At 31.7% G+C, this 23,120-nt stretch overlaps 1 long non-coding RNA gene across 1 annotated transcript; it reads right to left on the reverse strand.

Annotated features, from left to right (window-relative positions):
* Positions 1–12,645: 12,645 nt before the first annotated feature.
* Positions 12,646–22,072, reverse strand: LOC109119907 (uncharacterized). Its single transcript, XR_002027489.3, has 3 exons — positions 21,886–22,072; positions 19,061–19,225; positions 12,646–12,875 (listed from the first exon to the last, which is right to left on the reverse strand). It is a non-coding gene; the product is annotated as an uncharacterized lncRNA (long non-coding RNA).
* Between the last annotated feature and the right edge of the window lie 1,048 nt (positions 22,073–23,120).

A 23,120-nucleotide genomic window follows, 5' to 3' on the forward strand; every position in this document is an offset into this window, starting at 1 on the left:
AAAGACAATTAATACATAGTCATGTCTAATAGTAAAGGAAACTAGTCTTTCAACAATAACATATCTCACTCCTTAGTCATTGGATTTTAATATTTCAAGTGGAACATAACTTCATACATATATACAAAAATGTAAGCACCTCCACCTTTCAAGAAGATCAAACCATTCATATGTCATAATCTTGCACATAAGATTACCTTCATGCATTGCCTTCAAGGCCATAATTAAAGATTAAACATTTACAATTTACCCTTGAAGGGTCATAGATCATATCATGAAATAACACTTAGAATTACTACTGTAAGCTTATAAACAAGATAAATTACTAAATCCATATACATATTATCCCACAGACATATAATTAATAAAGAAACACATCATACTTTTTATAAAGTTGGGGGCACGGGGAAAACACATGGGTTCAAGAGAAATTTAGAAACAAAACCCCTAATCAATGTAAATTTCGTTATAATATAGAATGGACAACATAAATAAAATGTTTTTGAGAACAACCTAAGGTTAGAATCAAAACACTAATTATGAACAAATTCTCATTTTCAAAAATAGTATAGGAAGGGCTTCATGGGGAAAGAAATCCCATGAATGAAAGTTCTCAAACCTTATTTGAAGCTTTACCACAAAATTGAGATGCAAATCTTGGAGCTTGAACCCTTTCCTTGAAGCTTTTGGTGTTTTTCAATGGAGGAAATTTGTAGAGAGAAATATTTGAGAGGATTGGGTTTGGGAGAATATTTTTGGTCTTTGAGTTTGAGTCTTGTAAATGGATGAAAAAGACTTAAAACCCTATATAAATTTTACCCTCTAACATACCCAAAACACCCCAAATTAATTGGACTTAAAAGTAAAAGACTAAACTAACCTTCAATAAAAGAACTTGTCCAGGTTTACGAGCCACATGGAGCACCTCGACCCGTGGTGCTTGTTTTGAGGATTGAGGCGATAGCCTCTTCAAGCTTTCCAATTCCTACAAAAACTAAGTCATGTTCACGATCCCCCATTCCCCTCATCAATTTCAGCACAGCCCATTATGGTTCCAGGTGCTTTGGGCAATACCTCCCCTAAATTCACCATTTCCTATTAAAAACATAATGGAGTCTCATGCCCCACCTCACAAGTCGTGGAGATAACCACGACCTGTGGTCCCCTCGTGAGGGTCAGGGCAGTGTCTAGGACACTTGGGGCTCCTCTCTCTTGGCCAAGGCAACTCCATGAAGCCTTTCACTGACCGTGGTCTTGACCATGATCGGTGGTGGTGGCCGTGGAGCCTTGAGTTAGTAGCTCCAAGTTTGGGGCAGCCTTGACTTTTGTCCTTTGCTTGCTCCTTTTGCTTGGCACTTCTCTATTAGGCCTTGACTCCTAAACCCCCTAAAATGATTAGATTGTTTACAAACTTAGGGTCATTTTTTTAATTAAATTTATCCTTACGTTCAGGCTCTAGTTCAACCTAACATTTTCCTGAGTGTTACAAAATACGGGGGAGGGGGGGGGGGGAGAATTTTTGTTTTGAGGTGGTGCATTCAAGATTAGATGTTCTAGGTTTCAAGCTTAATGTTCCGTTTCACACACACACACAATATATATATATATATATATATATATATATATATATATATATATATATATATATATATATATATATATAAAGAGAGAGAGAGAGAGAGAGAGAGATTAGGGCTAGACACTTTGGGTTTTTCTTGATTCTTGACTTTTATTTTGGTAAATTGTTTTTGAATGTTTGACAGTACTTACTCAAGAAAATAATCAAAGAGCTTCCTTTCGCTGGAGCCCCTGCAATCCTTACTTATGGTGGAAATAAGTGGATTTTGTTTCATGTTAGAGTTAAAACTAAATACAATTTTAGTAGTGGATAGAAAATTTTTGCGGATGATAACAATCTAAAAGAGGGGGATGGACTTTTGTTTGAACTCTCAGAGTGAAACTCTGACAAAATCGAATTAGAAATTCATAGTTTAAGAGAAGATTTTCCAGCTGAATTGGTTCCTGAAGATGTGGAGGGTATAATTACTGATAACCCAATAATAATTCATTAAAACCTTTATCATCTTTAGTAGAAATTTCAATTCAGTAAAAACAACTTTATCAATTTCATTAGTTTCAATTTCAAAAAATAAAAACTTTATCAATTCTAATACTTTCATGTCGTATGTATGCCTCATTTATCAATACTACTTTTTTGGGTTATGTAGTTTAATAATGTTGATATTATTTATAAAAATATGTATTATGTTATTATGCAATACATGTACAACACATGTGACATAGTAATATATTAAATGTTGATGTTCAATGCAATTAATTTTGAAATTTATATTTTACAAAAAATTGCGAATCTAAAATTTCTATTTTATGTTAACTGATTCAAACTTCAAATTTTAAGAAAGATTTTCATCTAAAACTGAATGATTATGCCTAAGCAAGTGCCCATGATAAAAAATGACATCCTCACTATAGGCCGATGTGAATTTATGCCTATATGTTTTATCACATGGTAGATATTGAATCAAATCGTCATTTAATTTCTTAAATATCGTCACATGCGACTTGTTTTTGCTTGTCTTTAACAGGTAGAAAGTTTATCCATGTAAATATTGAAAATTCAATTTAATAAAATAAAAAAATTGTGAAGTTCATAATTTATGGCAATATAAGAGAGAAGTGAAGAAGAAGTAGCTAATTATATATTTTTAAAATGTAATTTGATGATAAAGAATACGGTTAGTTTGTAAATATTTTTAAAATGGAAAATAATGGGGGGGGGGGGGGGGAATTAAAATTTGATCAATTGAGCCTTTTGGAGTGTTATCCCAACGGACGGACAATCTGAAAATCAAATTCTTATAAAAAACATTGACAGTTAAATTAATTTGTCTATTTAATTATAAGTCATAACATATTGTAACACTATGAGATTGTATTGGTGCAGTCCATTGATAGTCTAACTCAATCCATGTGGATCCCTAGTAAGCTATGCTCTATATGTATCACGTGCATTCACTTTAGTGGATTTGACATAGGTGTCTAGTCCTTCTAGAAAGCCTTTAAAATACGACATAGACGTCTATTCCGTCTAGGAAGAAATTAAAATACGTTACGTAAATGAAAAAATTAATACTCCAATTATTTTACTAAATATATTTGTTTACCGTCTAATCTCAAGTTGTATGATTCTAGCCTTTTTTTTCTATAAAGCAAGTTTTTCAAAAATTTCAAACACTTGTATAAAATCTTCACGAATTATACACATTTTATTTACACCTTGATGAGATACTTAATCCGCTCTCCTTGAATTTGGTGATACTTATGAAATAAAAAATTTGTCATTGTTCAAAAATCTCATTATTTAAAAATTCTTTATTAAGAAAATCTCTCGCACACCAACAAACCACAAACAATTTTTATCAACTATTTATTTAAAATAAAAAACTAAAAAAATGGGCGAACACAAGTGTGATTGCTTATTTTATTTTTAAAAGTAAAAAACAAAACTTCACAAAACCGTGCACACTTGATTATTATTATTGTCATTTTTACCTTGATGAATTATTTAAGTATCTATTTTTAGATTTGGAATTTATTATTCAAAAAAAAAATTATTTTAGAAGCTAATAAGATCATCATTTTTGTTAATTAGAAAAACCCAACATATTTTTGTGTTAAAAGATTTCAAAACCAAATAAGGAAACCCCATGTTTGTAGTGTTCATAAGTCTGAAAGCAAAAAAAAACAAGACATATTATTTTTGTTAAAAGATCCAAAAACAAACAAACAGCCATGTTATTTGTGTTAAAAACTTTAGAAGCAGAGAAAGAGGTAACATTATTTGTGTTGAAAACTCTAGAAACAGACAAAGAGACCCTATTCGATGTAACAAGTGTTAGACTCTAGAAGAAAATAAAGAGAACTGGTATTATTTGTGTTAAAAACTCCGGAATCAAGAAAAAAGCCACATTTTTTGCGTTAAGACTTCTGAAGTATTAAAAAAATGGGATAATGCACAAGTACCCCCTCAACCTATGTCCGAAATCCCAGAGACACACTTATACTATACTAATGTCCTATTACCCCCCTGAACTTATTTTATAAGAAATTTTCTACCACTTTTTAGCCTACGTGGCATTGGTTTGGGAAAAAAAGTCAACCATCGTTGGGCCCACAAAATAGTGCTACGTGTCCCTGAGATTTTGGGCATAGGTTAAGGGGGTACTTGGGCATTATCCCTAAAAAAATTGATAGCAGACAAAGAGACCCTAGCTTATTATTGTTCAAAACTCTAGAAGAAGACAAAGAAATCAGTGGTATATGTGTTAAAACTCTAACAACATTTAAAAAGACACGTTATTTGTGTTCAGAACATCGATTCAAACAGAAACCCCACGTTATTCGTGCTTAAAAAATTGAAAGTAAATAAAGAGACCCTTTATTTTTAGGAAAATTTCGTGTTTTATTAAAAAATCTAAAGCACATTACACATAATTACACTTGCTCGAGCATGGCCCAACCCACAGTTAGCCCAACATTTAAAAACAAAACAACCGAAAAAAACAACAAAGAAGCATGATAGACCCACTCAGTAAGCCTATAAATCTAACTAAGGCAGGGTTTCTTAATTAAGGACTCCTCGTTTCCCCTCACTACCTTCTCTGGTTTCCTAATTAATAGACCTCATATTATTTTTATTATGAATTTCAAAAGTTGACAAAGAAATAATTACTTTTGCTAGGCTCAAAAGGTCTTCATGTAAAATGATTTGTAGTTCTATAAGCCAAGTATTAATGTGGCCATCTTTGTTTGTAACTATTTATTGGTATATTATATATATTAGTAAATAGTAGTATATTTTTTTTAAAAAAAAAACTTTGATTTATTTTTTAAAACATTAGAACCCTATGCATACTCCTAAAAGCCCCAAACTATCCCTCTTTGGCAGTTCATAGATTTTAGGGTCTTCTCTATAAACTGAATCAAATTGGAAAAAAAACTTTGTTTTATAAAGGGTATTTGTGTATGCATTCATCCTCATAGGTTGAGACAAAATTCGATAATTTTGACCTCAACAAACAAGTAAACATACAGAAATTCAAATTCAAATTTTAAGAAAGATTTGCACCTTAGTGTCTATTCCTATGCAATAAAAAAATGATATCGTCAATATATATTTTAATGCAAATATTTGGTTATATGTTTCACCATAATTAAAGTAGACACTAAATCATATCTTCAGTAAGCAGCTTACAATATCATCACACTAGACTTATTTTTCCTCACGAGGAAGAGGAGGAATATTCACGTAAAAGTTGAAATTTTAACATAATAAAACCTAAAATTACCACAGTTAATGATTGATAGCAATTTAACACAGAATTGGGAAGAAATGAAGAAGTGGGAGGTTATTTGTAGATATCTAAAAGTTAATTGGATTATTAGGGAGGGATTAGGGTTCGTTTCTAATTAAAAAGGGAAAATAAAGTCCTCAGTTTAAAAACGTTATTGATTTATCCATTTGGAAAATTGGCCATCGACCGAAAAATAGAAAATTGAATTTTCAAAAAAAAAATTATCAGTTAGTTGAATCTATTCAGGTATTAATTATAACTTGAGGTGACTGTAATACCTCAAATATTGATAGGCTCATACTCGAATAATTCTATAACACCTCGCAATTCTACTCTTAAAATTATGATCGTTTGTGTAGCACTTCGAACACTGAGGAAGGCTAAAGAGGATTAACGGAAAACTCAAGGAACGTAAAATGGTCCATGGACCCTTCATGTATCACTATACGGACCGTTTAGGGGACCACAACTCGTTTAGGGCAGTGTGACCAGTCGTCAAAAGATGCCAAGGAAGGGGTCACCTGGACGGGACCCTAGACGGCTCGTGGTGGCTTATACGGTCCATTTGGGGGTCCATACAAGTCATCCATCAATTTTAAAGTTTTGGGTCAACATCAAACGATCATATCTCTCATAATATAATGAATTAGGTGGCCCATGACCTAAATATTACAGGTCTTTGAGTCTTTTCAATTCCATCAAATTTTCCTCATGTTGAGTTTGTAGTAACAAGTTATGTGTCTTTTAAAGAAGCATTGTGGGCCAAGTAAAGTTTTATGTCCGTCAATACGGCCTATGAAATTTCATGGACCGTGATGCCTTAAGAGTCTGTGAAACCTCTCTTTTAAGGTATCTTGACAAATTTAAAAGTTGGGGTCATTTTGGTCATTCCTCTATACATTTGGTAGATAACTACGTCATTTTAACCCCTATTCTAAGCCTAAACCACGATGTTTTACACCTAATTAAGGGCTTAAAAAGTGTTAATCAATTACTTTACGTTAATTAACACTTCAAGATATTAAAACAAGGTTCGAAGAGAAGAAAAACTAAGGTTGAAGTTTTCTTCGAGTTCCATAGTTTTAGACTAGTTCTTCTACATTCCATACATCTACTTTCAAATTAATAAAAGGGTAATTTGGGATTCTATCCTTAGATTTTAGTTTCTTGAGATTAGTTGATTTTGAGTTCTTGAGTTCTCGATTCTTTTGGAAATTTTATTTCTAATTATTAAATTCCTATATATTATGCATTGTGATTCTTGAGGTTGTTGGATCATGTCTATATTTCAGAATGAACTCTATGAATTCAATATTCTTGAGATGAATAGAATCATCAGTTATGAGTTCTTGAAATGTGAGTATTGAATTTTCTATATTGTTATTGAGATCCTTGTGTTGATTCATTCATGCGTATAATTTCAGCATGAACCTTATTCATGTGTATTCATTGAATTGTTATTGAGAATCTTTTAAACAAAATATTACAGTTTTAAACTGAATTTTGAGGAAGTTAAGAGGAGTTAGTATTAAAGAAGTAAGTACTTCCCATATGTTTTTTTACATAAAAAAAAGTGAAGAACAATTTTTTTAAAAAATTTAAAAGAGGTTTTATAAAAATTAAGTACAATGAAATTACCTCTTAAAGGGGTTTATTTTTACAGGATTTCCAATCCTAGCAAGAAAGGGAGGGAAACGGATACTCAATTTAAAGTGAGTAAACAGTATTCCATACTCGATATCATAGATACATATAGAATTCTGTGGAAAGTTGTATTCGATGAAATTCGTATGTACGGCTTGGAGGGAGATATTTCATATCATTCGCGATCCACCTTGCAATATGAGGTAAAAACGTGTGTTCCTCTAATCTATTCGACTACCCGTAATACTCAAAGTAGATGAAAAGCAAAGCCCATATCCTTATCGATGAGTTACTCTTAGCAAAAGTCTCTAGAAAGTCATAAGACTATAGAGTATCTTGAGATAAACCTGTGAGTGAGATTATGTTTATATTAGAAAGAATGCACTCTTATTCATATGAATTGTGGGTACAAGCTAAAAATGAGATCTACTTCAAACCTCCATTTTGTAAACCTTGTTTCGATTGAGATCCTTATGACGAAGTGTGTTTTAGAGCCTGGGTAGTATTTTCACTCGAAAGATAGTATTCTTTATAATGTTATAAGTCATAGTAGTAAAAGTGTCCAGAGTTAAAAGAATGCAAGCATAGGTATAGTAGTGTAAGAAAGAAAGATTGTGAGGCAAATTATTTTGTTGCAGTCATGCACCCAATAGTTATTACTAAGGGAGTTTCCCTTATGGATATACTAAGAATTGATTAGTTTGTATAAATTTCATGATAGAAGGTATAGTAATCGTTACAAGTCAGGATGAGTTAAAGTATACTTTAACTAGAAGGGAATTTATGATGATGCAACATTGTGTTGGTTAAGACAAAATATATGTGTTGAATAAAATAGTAGAGTAGCCATCAGGTGATAGATATAAGTTAGGCTTACGAATTTTAAGGGAGAGCCTCATGATATTTAGATTGTAAGAACTAATTAGGCAATGATATATAGTGAACTAATTAGATAATGATGATTTTTAAAGGAGATCCCTATGATATTCACGAACTACGCTAATTTGATTCACACTTTTATTACGTACTTAAGCAACTCTCTTCGAATTAGGTTATACTTATTATAAAAAAGAAGAAGTTGTTTTCCTTTTTCAAAAATCATAATTTTAAAATTCTTTATTCAAAAAAGAAATTCCTTCCCCACCCCACCCAACCACAAAACAAACATAGAAGAGAAGAATTCTTAATTATATATTAAATCAATAACAAAAAAAAGAGAAGAAAAATAATTATGGTTGCCTCTTTTACTTTTTCAAAAAGAATGTACTTCACGGACCATGCGCACTTGATTTTACTTTTATGAGATCTTCAGTTACTTTTTTTGGATTTGGTATGTCTTATAAAAAGGTTTTATTTCAGAATCTAAAATATTGGATTGTTGAGTAACAAACATGTACTTACAAGGGCAACATTGTTGGAAGACTATTTGAACCTGTTATTTGAATCGACCCTTTTATATCATGATCGCATTGGTCATACCTTATTAGAATATCAAAATCAGATCCTCTATTTGATAATGAAGAAGAAACTATACGTCAACAATTGTATGGATATCTTTTCTAATATTACCACCAAATTTCTTTAGAAGAGAGAACCTTTTGGGAGCAGTTATGGGTAAGTCGCTTCATGTAGACATGGCCACAACGAATCAAATAAGACCAAGTTATTCAAGAGTGAAGGTAGAAGTGGATTCATAAGGGAAATTTTACAAATCCATATACATTGGCATGAAGAAGAGGAGTGAAGAAATTTTGAAAAAATGAATTCGGATAAAATGTGATTATGTTCTAAAATATTGCAATACATGCAAATAATAAGGAACAGTTCTATTGTTATGAATCATCCCTATCCAAATAACTATACGAACAAGTATATAAAGGGATAGATATTGGGACAAGTAGGCCCAATACAAGCAACAAGGTCAGGCCTTCACAAAAGATAATTTGGGATCTACAATGAGGGTATTGTTAAATAGAACATGGCATCATTGTGAGAGGAAATCCTGAATTATGGGAAAGACAGTTTTCACGTTTCTCATCCCCAATTCTGAGTCTAAGCTTGTCATCTCCTTTCTGCCGTAGATCATTTCCCTAGTTCTCACGTTAAGTATCTCTATGACTATGTTTGGGTTTTTGTTGTATTCATTGTTTCATTTACTTTGTGGATTTGCAATTGAACTCTAGTCTTGTTAATTATATTGAGAAGTTGGTTACTGTTACATTGGTCTTGACTTCGTTACAACTATGCAAAACATTATGAACTATACCAAAAGAAGGAGACTATTGACAAATTAGTGAAAAATAGCAATGAGGAGGAAAGAAAATCTAGGAAGGTAGGTAACAACAAAGAGAAAGCTAATATGTTGTATCCTCTTAAACTATTTTGTATGTATATTCTTTCTTATGTCCCCCCTTTCCTCTATTTTCTTTTTCTACCTTCGTGGACTTTTCTGGTAACCCTCTTTAGCCTTTCTCAATGTTTAAAGTGCTACACGAACTATTATAATTTTAAGAGTAGAATTGCAAGGTGTTATAGAATTATTGGAGTACGAGCTTAGAAATTTTTGAGGTATTACAGTCACATCAAGTTATAATTGATACCTGAATTGATTCCACTAGCGGTCATTTTTGCAAAAAAAAAATCAATTTTTTTGTTTTTTTGGTCGATGGCAGATTTTCCAAAAGGATAAATCGATGATGTTTTAAATTTAGGCCTTTATTTTCCCATTTAATTAGAAACTAACCCTACCCTAATCATCCAATTACCTTTTGATATATCTACAAATAGCTTCCCACTTCTTCATTTCTTCCCTTTTCTTTGTTAAATTTCTGTTAATCATTAACTCTGGTAATTTTTGGCTTTATTATGTTTAACTTACAACATTTACATGGATAATCCTACTCTTCCTCGAAGATGAGGAAAAATAAGTCTAGTGTGATGATATTATAAGCAACCAACTGAACATATGATTCAGTGTCTACTTTAATTATGGTGAAACATATAACTAAAAATTTGTATAGAAATATGTAGTGAGGATATCCTTTTTTTTCTGCATAGGCATATCCACTCACATGCATTTCTTTCTTAAAATTTGAATTTAAATTTCCATATGATTACTTGTTTATTGAGGTCAAAATGATAGAATTTCATCTAAACCTATGATGATGAATGTATACACTAAAACCCTTGATAAAAAAAACTTTTATTACAATTTGATTCAATTTATAAACAATACTCAAAAATCCATGAACTGCCAAACATGGATAGTTTGGGGCTTTCAGGAGTATGTTTAGGGTTCTATTATTTTAAAAAATAAGTGAAAGTATTTTTTTGGTTAAACAAATACTCCTATTTACTAATATATATAATATAACAATAAATCATAACAAACAAAGATGCCCACATTAATATTTGACTTAAAGAACTACAAATCATTTTACATGACGACCTTTTGACCCTAGTAAAAGTAATTCTTTATTTGTCTACTTTTGAAATTCTTAACAAAAATAATATGGGGTCTATAAATTAGGAAACCAGAGAAGACAATGAGGGATAATGAGTAGTCCTTAATTCGGAAACCATGCCTTAGTTAGATTTATAGGCTTACCGAGTGATCTATCATGATTTATTTGTTGTCCTTTTCGGTTTTATTTTTAAATGTTGACCCATGGCCGAGCAAGTATAAGGAAGTATAATTTGTTTTAGGTTTTTTAATAAAACACGAAAATTGCCTAAAAATAAGGGGTCTCTTTATTTACTTTCAATTTTTTTAGCACAAATAACGTGGGGTTTCTGTTTGCTTTCAAAGTTTTGACCACAAATAATGTGTCTTTTTACATGCTTTTGGAGTTTTAACACATATAGCATGGATTTTCTTTGCTTGCATCTAGAGTTTTTAACACTAATATTTTGGGTCTCTTTGTCTGCTATCAATTTTTTTAATACAAGGAATCTGAGGTTTTTGTTTTTTCCTAAGTTTTAACACAAAAAATGTGGCTTTTTACTTGCTTTGGGAGTTTTTAACACAAATTATACGAGTTATCTTTATTTGCTTTTAGATTCTAACAATAGTTACATGGAATAGGGTCTCTGTCTGGTGCTGGAGTTTTAACAACAATAATGTTAAATCTTTCTCTGCTTCAAAAGTTTTTAACACAAATAACGTGGTTGTGTGTTTGTTTTTGGATTTGTGAAACAAAAATATTGTGTCTTTTTTTTTGTTTTTAGACTTTTGAAAACTGCAAACATGGGGTCTCTTTATTTGGTTTTGAAATCTTTTAACACAAAAAAATGATGGGTCTGTCTAATTTTCAAAAATAATGATCTTAATTTAGCTTCTGAAATAATTTTTTTTTGAATCGTAAATTTCAAATCTAAAAAAAAGATACTTAAATATTTCATCAAGGTAAAATAATAATAATAATAATCAAGTGTGCACGGTTTTTTGATGTTCCTTTTTTGTACTTTTAGAAATAATAATCTATCACACTTGTTTTCACCCATTTTTTTTAGTTTTTTATTTTAAATAAATAGTTTTTAAAAAATTGGTTGTGGTTGGTTGGTGTGGGAGAGATTTCTTTAATAAAGAATTTTTAAAAAATGTGAATTTTGAAAAAGGACAATTTTTTTATATAATAAGGATCACCAAATTTAAGGAGAGCGGCTTAAGTATCTAATCAGGTGCAAATAAAATGTGCATAATTCGTGAAGATTTTGTACAAGTGTTTGAACTTTTTGAAAAATTCCTTTATAGCAAAAGAGGCTAGAATCACACAATTTGAAATTGGACGGTAAACAAATATATTTATTAAAATAATTGGAGTATTAATTTTTTTCATTTACCTAACGTTTTTTAATTTCTTCCTAGACGGAATCGACGTCTATGTCATATTTTAAAGGCTTTCTAGAAGGACTCGACGTCTATGTCAAATCCGCTAAGATAAATGCACGTGATATATATAGAGCATAGCTTACTAGGAATACACATGAATTGAGTTAGACTATCAATGGTCCGCACAAATACAATCTCAAATGTTACATTAAGCTATAACTTATAACTGATTAGACAAATTAGTTTAACTGACTATACTTTTTCCCATTATTTTACTTTTTGAAAAAATTTTAAATAACTAACCCTCACCACATTCTTAATAATCCAATTACATTTTTAAAATATATAATTAGCTACCTCTTCTTCACTTCTCTCTGAAATTGCAATAAATTATGAACTTCTCATTTTTTTTATTTTATTAAACTGAATTTTCAATATTTACATGGATAAACATCCTATTAGTTGAAGATTTGTAAAAAAAAAGTCTAATGTGACGATATTTAAGAAATTAAATGATGATATGATTGAATGTACAATGTGATAAAACACATAAGCATAAATTCACATAGGACTAGTGAGGATGTCATTTTTTTTATAATTATGGGCACTTGCTTAGGCATAATCATTCAGTTTTATATGAAAATTTTGATTAATATTTGAAATTTGAATTAGTTAACGTAAAATGCAAATTTTAGATTCGCAAGTTTTTAAAAATTAGAAATTTCAGAATTAGTTGCATTGAATATTAGCATTTAATGTATTACAATCTCTTCACATGTGTTGTACATGTATTACATAATAACGTAATGCATATTTTTATATATAATATCAACATTATTAAACTACATAACCCAAAAAGCAGTATTAATAAAAACAAGTATATATCATACATTATTTTTTTTAAATTGAAACAAATGGAATTGATAAATTTTTTTCCATGAAATTGAAATTTCTACTTGGGTTGTCAGTGTTGATACCCTCCACTTCTTCAAGAACCAATTCAGCTGGAAATCTTCTCTTAAAATCTGTATTTTGAATTCAATTTTTTCAGGGTTGTACTCTGAGAGTTCAAACACAATTCCATCCCCCTCTATTAGATTGTTATTATCCGCAAAAAATTTCCATCTAGTACTAAATTTGTATTTTGTTTTGGCTCCAGCAAAAGGTAGCTCTTTGTTCATTTTCTTGGGTAAGTATTGTCAAACATTAAAAAAAATTAGCAAAATAAAAGTCAAGAATCCAGAAAACCCGAATTGTTCAGATCTAACTTTTATATATATATATATATATATATATATATATATGAACCTAAACATTAAGCTTGAAACAAAGAACATCTAATATTTAATGCACCACTCCAAAACAAAAATTCTTCCCCCTGTTTTCTGTAACACTCTCGAAAATGCTAGGTTTAACTAAATCCTAAACGTAAGGATAAATTTAATACAAATAATTTCCCCTACGTTAGTAGACCATGTAATAATTTTAGGGGGTTTAGGAGTCAAGGCCTAATAGAGGATTGTCAAGCAAAATTAGCAAGCAAAGGCCAAACGTCAAGGATGCCACAAACTTGGAGCTACTTCCTCAAGGCTCTACGACTACCACCGCGGCTCATTGTAGAGACCACAGTCAGTGGAAGTCTTTGTTAAGTTGCGTTGGCCAAGAGAGAGGAGCCCCAAGTGTCCTAGACACTGCCCCATGGGTCGTGATCCACTCCATGACTCGTGAGTTGGGGCGTGAGACTCCGTTAGTTTTTTGTAGGAAATGGGAAATTTAGTGGAGCTACTGCCCAAAGAACCATTGGCACCATAACAGGCCGCGGTGAACTTGATGAGGGGAACGGGGGTTTGACTTCATTAAAAAAACACCAAACGATTCGGGGGAAGAGTTTAACCTCTAAGATTTTCATCTCAATTTCGTGGTAAAGATTCAAACAAGGTATGAGAACTTTCATTCATGGGATTTCATTCCCCATGAAGCCTTTCCTATACTATTTTTTAAATTGGGAATTTGTTCAAAATTAGGGTTTTGATTCTAACCTTGGGTTCTTCTCAAAAACATTTTATTTATATGTTGTTATCCTATACTATACTGAAATTGACATTCAATGAGGGGTTTTATTGCTAAATTTCCCTTGAACCCATGTGTTTTCCGCATGCCCCCAACTTTATAAAAATTATGATGGGTTCATTTATGAATTTTGAATTTGTGCTATAGTATATATGTCTATCTAGTAATTAATATTGTTTATTTCATGCTTATATGTAATTCTAAGTGTTATTTCAAGATATGATCGATGACTCTTGAAGGGTAAATTGTAAGTGTTGAATCTTGAATTATGCGCTTGAACACAATGCATGTAGGTAATCCTATGTTCAAGATTATGATATAGGAATGGTTTGATCCACTTGAAAGGTGGACGTGCATACTTATATGTATTTATGTATGAAGTTATGTTCCACTTGAATGGTGAAAATTCAAGACTAAAGTGTGATATATGGTATGTTGAAAGGCTTGTTTCCTTTACTATTAGACATGAGTATGTATTAATTGTCTTGGATGATTATATGATGATTCTAAGTTGAAAGGTAGTTCTCACCATATTAAATACATGAGCTATGTATGAGTTGGGTTGAATGAAGAGTAATGTACTCCTTCTCATATGAAATTTCAATTCACCTTAACTATTTATAAGTTGGAGAATAATGCTTCGCGCCACGTGGATATGGCAAATGAGGTTGAGACGTTCTCGCTAGTTTAGGCCGGGTATTCTACATATGATCTAATGAGATGGAAACTCTCCCGCTAGTTGAATCGGTCGGGTTTCTAGAAGCAATCTTATTATCCCATATCTATGTGCCCGCATAGGTCTTAGCTAGTGCATCCATATTACAGATATATATGCTTAGTTCCACCTTAGGAATGTAGAACACCTGCTATCGGTGTGGGGCTATATGTCACAAGATTTCATGTAACTCTCATGGTCTATGCGGCTAAGGCAATTCTCCTTATGTAATAAGATAATGCATATGACCTGAACCATATTTATGATTTCTTGATAATTCTACTTCGTAGGAGTGACGGTATGTGACTTCACCTTTTACATTGCACAAGTAGTCTTTAAAAAATGAATATGGGTGGGTCCATGATGCTATGGTATGACATGAAGGTACGATATTCGTTGATTGGGTTGTTGTTAAGATACGGTTCTCCTTATGTATATGTGATGAACATAGTTATTCACTTCTGTATGATTGTGGATTATGATGGGATCTAATATAGATATGTGTAACTCATGTGATTCTAAATGGATACTTAGTATAGTTGGTATTATGTGATGCCAACTATGCATTGCACAAGTATGCTTTTAGGGTTGCTAAGGTGATGGTCATACTATGTTATGAAAAATCGTATGAGAATGCTATTATGATTTGTCTGATGTCCTTTTGTGCATAAATTGTTTTCCAACTTAATAAACGCATTATTTTCACTAAAATTTCTTTTTAGCAATATTAAGTATCTTTATACATGTTTCCATACTTCGTACTGTTTTTTCTAACCCATTCTCTTCTACATCTCCTATAATTGTATGTTCGGACCATTGAGGTGTTGTTAGTTCATTCTTGAAGAAAACTTGAGTTGCTACCTCTATGTTTTGGTGAGACCTCCATTCTGAGTACGGAATGTTATTGTTTCTAGTTCTACCTAACTTTCCTTGTTAAGGACTATATTGTATTTTCTTATGATAAGACTTACGATTAATGTAAGGAGTGATTCCTAACTTTCGTACTCTTATATTTAGATTGTCTTACAAATCTAGCTTCCCATTTTTCATATATGAAGAAAGTTGTAGTTCTATGATAAAAGTTTTAAGTTTCCGCATTATTCTTATGTCTTATGTAATGGTGGTTAAGGGCTTGTATGAGACTCCTTCAATTTCAAGTACGTTATGTCACTCCTAGTGTGTAACCCGCATCGTGACATATTCAATACAATTGAAATGAGATTCTACAATTTAAAAAAAAAAAGAAGACCTTTTTAGAAAATGAAATATCTCATAATCATAAAAATGAAATTCTTACTAATAAAGATGGGAAAATGCACAAGTACCCCCTCAACCTATGCTCTAAATCCCAGAGACACACTTATAGTATACTAAGGTCCTATGACCCCTCTGCACTTACTTTGTTAATAATTTTCTACCCATATTCGGCCTGCGTGGCACTATCTTGTATGCCAAATGCTGGTCGGCTTTTTTTCAAACTAGTGCCACGTAGGCCGAAAAGGTGTAGAAAATTACTTATAAAATAAATTCAAGGGGGTTAATAGTACCTTAATATAGTATAAGTGTGTCTCTGGAATTTAGGGCATAGGTTGAAGGGGTACTTTTGCATTTTCCCAATAAAGATTATAAAAGGATAGGAAATCATTTCCCCATCCTGTAACGACCCTCAAAATGAAATAGGGTAATCTATCGCCTCATAAGGTCTTAATGAGTTAATAAGGTTTTAAGATAATTAATATTAGAATTATAAGTCAATTTTTAGAGTTGGGAAGTCAAAACGTCCAAGGACGACCAAGACGTCCGGAAACTAGTCTTGAGCGTGTGCTAGTGTGCCCTTGTATGTTGTATGTGTTTTTATGTGTTGTTTGGAGTCTAAAATTAGTGGATATGAACCTAACACCTATATGACCATACTTAGGGTCAAAGTCATCCGGTTATGAATCCCCTAAGGGCCCCCTAGGGGTCCTTGAGGAGGACCCAACCTTGGGCCAACAAGCTGCCCAAGGCGGTTACAAATTGTGTATAGATGAAACCAGTCCGTGTCGCGTACATGGTTCACGAAGGGTCAAATTTTTTTTACATGTCTTGGACTCTACTTTCCCAAAAACTTTTTCGAAAAATCTTGAGGGAACAACTCCACGATGTGGACTTGTTCCTCGACGATGATTCCGAAAATTTAAGTTAAGTTTTACTTGTCTAAAAAGGTCCAATTAATGTGGGGTTATTTTGGGGGTGTATTTTATATTGATTTTTAAGTCATTATGCACCCATTACCCTAATCAAAAACTTCAATCCTCAATTAGAGTCCAAAAATTTTAAGCTCTCCATTTACTCAAATTCTCTATAATTAGATCCTCCATTGGAGGACCTTCAAGTCCCAAGGAAGAAGGCAAAATTATCCAAGTTTTCATGCCTAATTTCGTGGGATTTCATCCTTGACTCTTCTTCCATTCATGGAGACAATTTTAAAGGCTTTCCAAAGATGTTTAAAAACATAGAAATTCCTATTTTTATTTCTACGCATGGGTTCTAGCATGAAAAGTTTTAAATCAATGTTTTGTGAAGTAATTAATATTAATTGAATATTTTAAGATCAAAAACTCGCTGAACCTATGTATTCCTTGAATTCCAAATTTTGGCTCTAAAGTGAATGAATTGATCATGGCTTGATCTTAGTGAATTCATGTGTAGATTGTTTTGGGATATTGAATTATGTACAAATCATGATAGAATTGTTTATAACGTGCCTTATAATTATGATATTCATTATTTATGTTGTTCTATCATTGATATGGATTGGTTGTTGGCTTAGTATTGTGTACATGGCTATTGGTAAGAGCCTTTGTAAAGTGAATTAGTCGAAAAGGCTAAAGAATAATGACGATGATGATTGTGAGGTGGTGAGTTGACCTAATTCCTCAATTTAGTATTGAAGTAATATTGAATTGCCTTGATTGCTCTGGTCCACTTACGGTGGCAGTGTCTAAGTGTTATAACTGTTATGAAAATGGCATTGGCGGTGTTACTATGCGAAGTAATGTGATCAGTAGAAGATGTTGTGGCTTATATTAATATGTAAAGTGGAGGATGATATGATATATGTGTCATATTGTATAATGTGAAGTTATTAAGTGAAGTACTCTTGTAATGTCTATATGATCGTTTATGGGAGTTAATGTTATTATTATTCTCTAATTGATGATATATGATGATGAAGGACAAAGAAGTGTCCTTATCGAATAATGTTTTACATTGTGTGGTAGACTTATTTGTCCCGACATGGTACTTGGATGTTATTGAATCCGTGATATGATGATGTTTGTGTCTTGATTGGTAGACTTAGGTCCCTCCACTTGATATATGAAAGTTATGTAAATATGAACTTTTGATGTAGTAGGGTTAGGCACCTCTATCATGTATGTGCGCATGAATGAATGATTAATGAAAGTGTAGGATCGGTAGACCTTAGATGGTGCCCTTGTAAGGATGAATAATATAGGACCTTGAATAAGAAAGGAAGGTCAAGAGAATAGAACCTTGAATATAGAAAAAAAGGTTAATAGAATCCTTAAAGTGAAAAACCGTAATGGTATCCTTCTTGAGTGGAATGATAGACTTAGGGATAGGTTGGCTGGAACGACATAAAACCATCTCTAAGGAAGTCATAAGAGTTATCCTAATAGTCGTAGGTTGGACGCCCTAGTGGACACATCCTTGTAGAGTAAATCAAATTTTTAGCATGGTTTTCTTGGATGTTCACCATACTTAGTGCATTCAATGAGCTAATTTCATATGTTGTTCTATTTCTACAAGTGTAGGTGGCAAGTGAGGAGTCTCTTAGAAGAAAAGCTTGAGACTAACATTAGAAGAAAAGATTGAGACTTGGTATATCCTCATATGATTAAGGACATAGTTATGCCTTAGTTTCCTTTCAAAAAGACTTTGTAATAGACTATAGTTACTTTTAAAATTGATGTAAGGGATGTCACCCAAAGATATTTTATGTTTCTAAGATGACCATGACGAGACTTAGTTCTTTCTTACGATTCTATAAATATTTGAACTATTTTTGGAAAATGCTTTAAACCGGCACTACTTTTCAAACAGGTGCGATGAACGACGTTTAAGGGCTTGTATAAGACCTTTGGGAGTTCTAGTATGTCGTGTGGCGACTTAAGGGTGCTCTTACTTTTAGGGTATACTCTTAAGTCGTTACACATCCAATACCCATAGTCCCACTAAATTCATGTTCATCCCAAAAATCCCAACACTAGTTTATGAAGTGTCCTAACAAAGATGATTTTATATCACCACAAAACCTCTAGTTAAGGATGAGAATCACCATTACAAAGAATAGTTTGTGAATAAATACTAACAAAAAGAGGGAGTTTTATATGAAAATAGGAGGAAGGAAACGAGAGTTACCAATCTGTAGATGGGCTTGACATTGCTCTTAGTAAGAACCATACCAACATATGGTTTATCCGAAAGTGGCAAAATTTCATCTTTGTTGATTTCTATACTTCCAGTGCTTTCAGTCATGATGAATTCACCTTTTTGGTTTGAAAATTGTTCAGAAGACGATCCACCCTAAAAAATAATAATGAAAAGAGAAGATAAGTTTTATAATCAATATCGGGGTATTGAGAGAAAGAGAAGTAGAAGTATATTATGATAATGTGATGCATTAAGTTAAAAACTAGTCCTTCTTACTAGTTTATATAATGTGATACTTCGTTTTAAAAAGAGGTGATGCATTTGAGATTGTTTTGACTTAAAGAATTACAAAATCAAATTGAATAACAATTATTCAAGGTCTTTTTTGAATCATAGCACAAATAATGTGGGATCATTATGGCTGCTATTGAAGCTTTTAACATAAATAATGTGGGGGTTTATATATAGTTTTGAAGTTCCGAAGCTATTGGAATTAAATGTATATCTTTAATGCAATTATAATTTAATATCTCCTAAAACTTTTAAAGTAGTAGTTGAGAATCATCGGGAAAATAAAAATATCATACATTGTAAATATAAAAAAAATTGTGATCTAAAAATCTATTTTTTCATCAATGGCCTGTTTATATGTAATGCGGCATGCTTCTAAACCAAAGAATGACATTAATTTTTTTTCCCTCAAAATTTTGACATTTTTTAAATTATTTTCCATTTATTATATGATGTATTAGCAAATCCTTACAATGTTTATTAATTACATTTTTAATCATTAATTCTTCAAATCAATCTATGTTACTATTTTTTTTGCATTTGCTTAATCTTAACTACCACTAATTGTGTTTCACTCTTTTTAGAAAACAATTAAATGATTTTCATTTCTATTGTGGAAAATACACCAACCTATAAATACTATTTTTTTTATATTAGTTCTGACTCATATAATTCCATAGTCATTCCAACAATCAATTTACATTTTAATCTATTCTTCACTTGTCTCATAATTATTATTATTTTTGCTATGATGTAACATTATTTACCTTATTTTTGCTTTTAATTAATTATTGATGTATTATATTTGCATGATAAGAATTTTTTCAAATTTTCTTTCTTTTTTAATCCTATTTAGAGAAATGGGAGTTTAAAGGATGAACAAGGAAAAAATCTTAATTTTACGTTTACTCCATTTTTTAATCATTCCAGAAATTTACAAATTTCTCTATTAGTTCTAGAAGAAATCAGTCCACGTCCTCTGTGCACCTCTTCCTCTTTCGAAGGTAATTTTCCTGGGATTCTTTAATAATAATATGTCTACTATATGTTTTATATGCATGCTAGCAGTTGTTCCTGTTTTCGACATGCATTATGCCTTTTTGATGTATTTTGTGTGGATTAACAACTAATTTGAGGCAGACAATGCACCTAATATATTTAATAATATTTTTGCCAAAGATGGAATCTAAACTTTTGTATTCTTTTGATTTTGAATCAAACAACTAAAGTGTGCATTTTTCAGGTTCATAATTTGTCAAGGTCTTGTTATGAGCTTTTTAAATACTCAAGTAAAGAGGTTGTACTCATGTAAAGATGTATATTCTTTCAAATTTTGTTGTACACCTAATTTGAATCCCAATATCTAATCTTCATTGTCAAGTGTTTTTAACATTGTTTAGAAAGTGAAATATGTATGTACAAGCTGTAGCATATTCCTCATGACAATCAACTAAAGAATTGCACATGGGTGGTCCGTGAGGTGCAAAAGTAACTTTTCTTAATGTAATACTTGGGAGAACTATAGTAGCCTTGTAAGAAAGGTTTATTCTCTTTCTTGTTTTTCAACTAATTTGACTTTTTTAGGTATGTGTATTGTTGTGTTATATAGATAAAAGTCAGTGATGTATCTACCTTTTTTTTTTTTAAATCCAATAATACAAGAAATTGCTTACTTTTGTCCAAAAAAGTTGATGGGAATGTGGTTCCTTAAATTTCTTTTGGGAAAATTCTCTACTTTAGAGGTTTCATTCAAGCTACCATAGTTAGCGCTTGGTTTGTACTGGATCTTGTGATAATAGAATAAGGATTCTCAAATAACTTTAAAACCTACTTATGAGATAAGAGTATTCAGAATCTTTTTGTTGGGAAAGTTTTCTCAATTGCCTCTTTCCCATCTTAGAGTGTAATCTTGAGCTTAAAGTTATCTATTACCCATGTTTTTATATTCTAATTGAGGATTCTCAATAGTTCTTGAGATTCTCTTTTGCTAATTTAGGACAATAACAACACACACACACACACACACAGAAATACACATATATATATATATATGTTTACTCTCTATTCCTTTTCAGTAGAATTATTAAGTAATTGTCTGTTCTCTTATTTTTAATGTATATAAGTCATTGTTGCTTCCCTGCTTTATCTCTTGCTTTTTTGCTGACATATATGTCTAGCTGTTTTGCTTCAGAAAAATCTCTTTAGAGCCGAGGGTCTATAGGAAATCATCTCTATAGTAACTCATAATATTACAAATACTCAAAATTGCACTTTTTAACTGATAAAGAGTTTTTCACAGAAAAACTGAACCAATATGAATTCAATAACGCATGTATCATTACACGTCATCATACATATGTGATTAAACAAATCAGTAAAATGAAAATGGCGAAGAGAGAGTGCATGAGCCTATATCAATTCAATAAGAGAAGAGGAAATAGAAGAGAGACGGATTTGTAAAATCAAGAAAAGAATACATAGTGAGAGAGTAGGAAAAGAGACAAGGAGAGTACATAGATTACCTGGTAAGGACGAGAGAGACGAGATCGCGCTACGGCCGGTGAGGAAGAGTAGTTTTCCCTAATTCGTATGGGTGAATTTGGAGAATGAAAAAGAGAGGTTTTCCCTAATCTGTGCCGGTGAATTTGTTGGTAGAGGGATTGTACCGGGAAATAAACTTTAGGAAGAATTTATATTAAGTAAAAACTATAGCAGAATTAACTTTTAATCGCTAGTAATAATATTTTTCCCCCATGGAAAATGCCGAAATGACGGTAATACACGAATGTAGGGAGCATTTAGCGGCAATATATTTATTGCCTCTAAAAAAATGTCCCTAAATGTGGTTTTTTTAGTTGTGTGCAAAACTTAGTAAATTTATAAAATTGACAAGTATCTTATATTTTTGGAGTGTTATTTGGAAGTGTTTCAATAATTTTTCTAGCTGGTTGTCCATTTAAGAATTCAGGTCGCTTTTGTGATTTTTGTTAGATAAAGAAAGGAGACGCTGCAAGCTGACTGTACTAAATTATTAGGTTTAAGAGCGAAAGAAGGCAAACAACAGATCAAGTAAACAATCTCTCCATTCAAAGTGTTCTAAATATGTTTTGACATATTTTTTGGTAATACCTATCCGTTGTCACTCAAGTGCATACTCTGCTACATAGTGTATTTAAATGAGCTACTTGATAGTGTTTTGTGGACCACTCATAGTAAGGGAGATAAAAATGTTCTTTATAATCATATGTAGGCTGCTCATATTATGCCAGGTAAGAATGAACTTTTCAGTTCCCTATGATTTATCAATGATGTTAAAATTTCATTCTTACCTCGCATAATATGAGCAACCCACATATGATAATAAAGCACGTTTTTATCTCACTTAATATGAGTGGTCCACAAAACACTATCAAGTAGATCATTTAAATACACTATGTAGCAGACCATGCACTTGAGTGAGAACAGAAAGGTATTACCAAAAATTATGTCAAAACAGAGTTAAAACACGTTGAATGGAGAGATTGTTTACTTGATCTGCTGTTTGCCTTCTTTCGGTCATAAACCTAATAATTTAATACAGTCAGCTTGCAGCGTCTCCTTTCTTTATCTAACAAAAATCACAAAAGCAACCTGAATTCTTAAATGGCACAACCATCTAGAAAAATTATCGAAACACTTCCAAATAACACTCCTAAAATGTAAGATACTTGTCAATTTTATAAATTTACTAAGTTTTGCACACAACTAAAAAAACCAC

Source organism: Solanum lycopersicum, chromosome 1 (assembly GCF_036512215.1).
Source record: "Solanum lycopersicum chromosome 1, SLM_r2.1".
NCBI lineage: Eukaryota > Viridiplantae > Streptophyta > Magnoliopsida > Solanales > Solanaceae > Solanum > Solanum lycopersicum.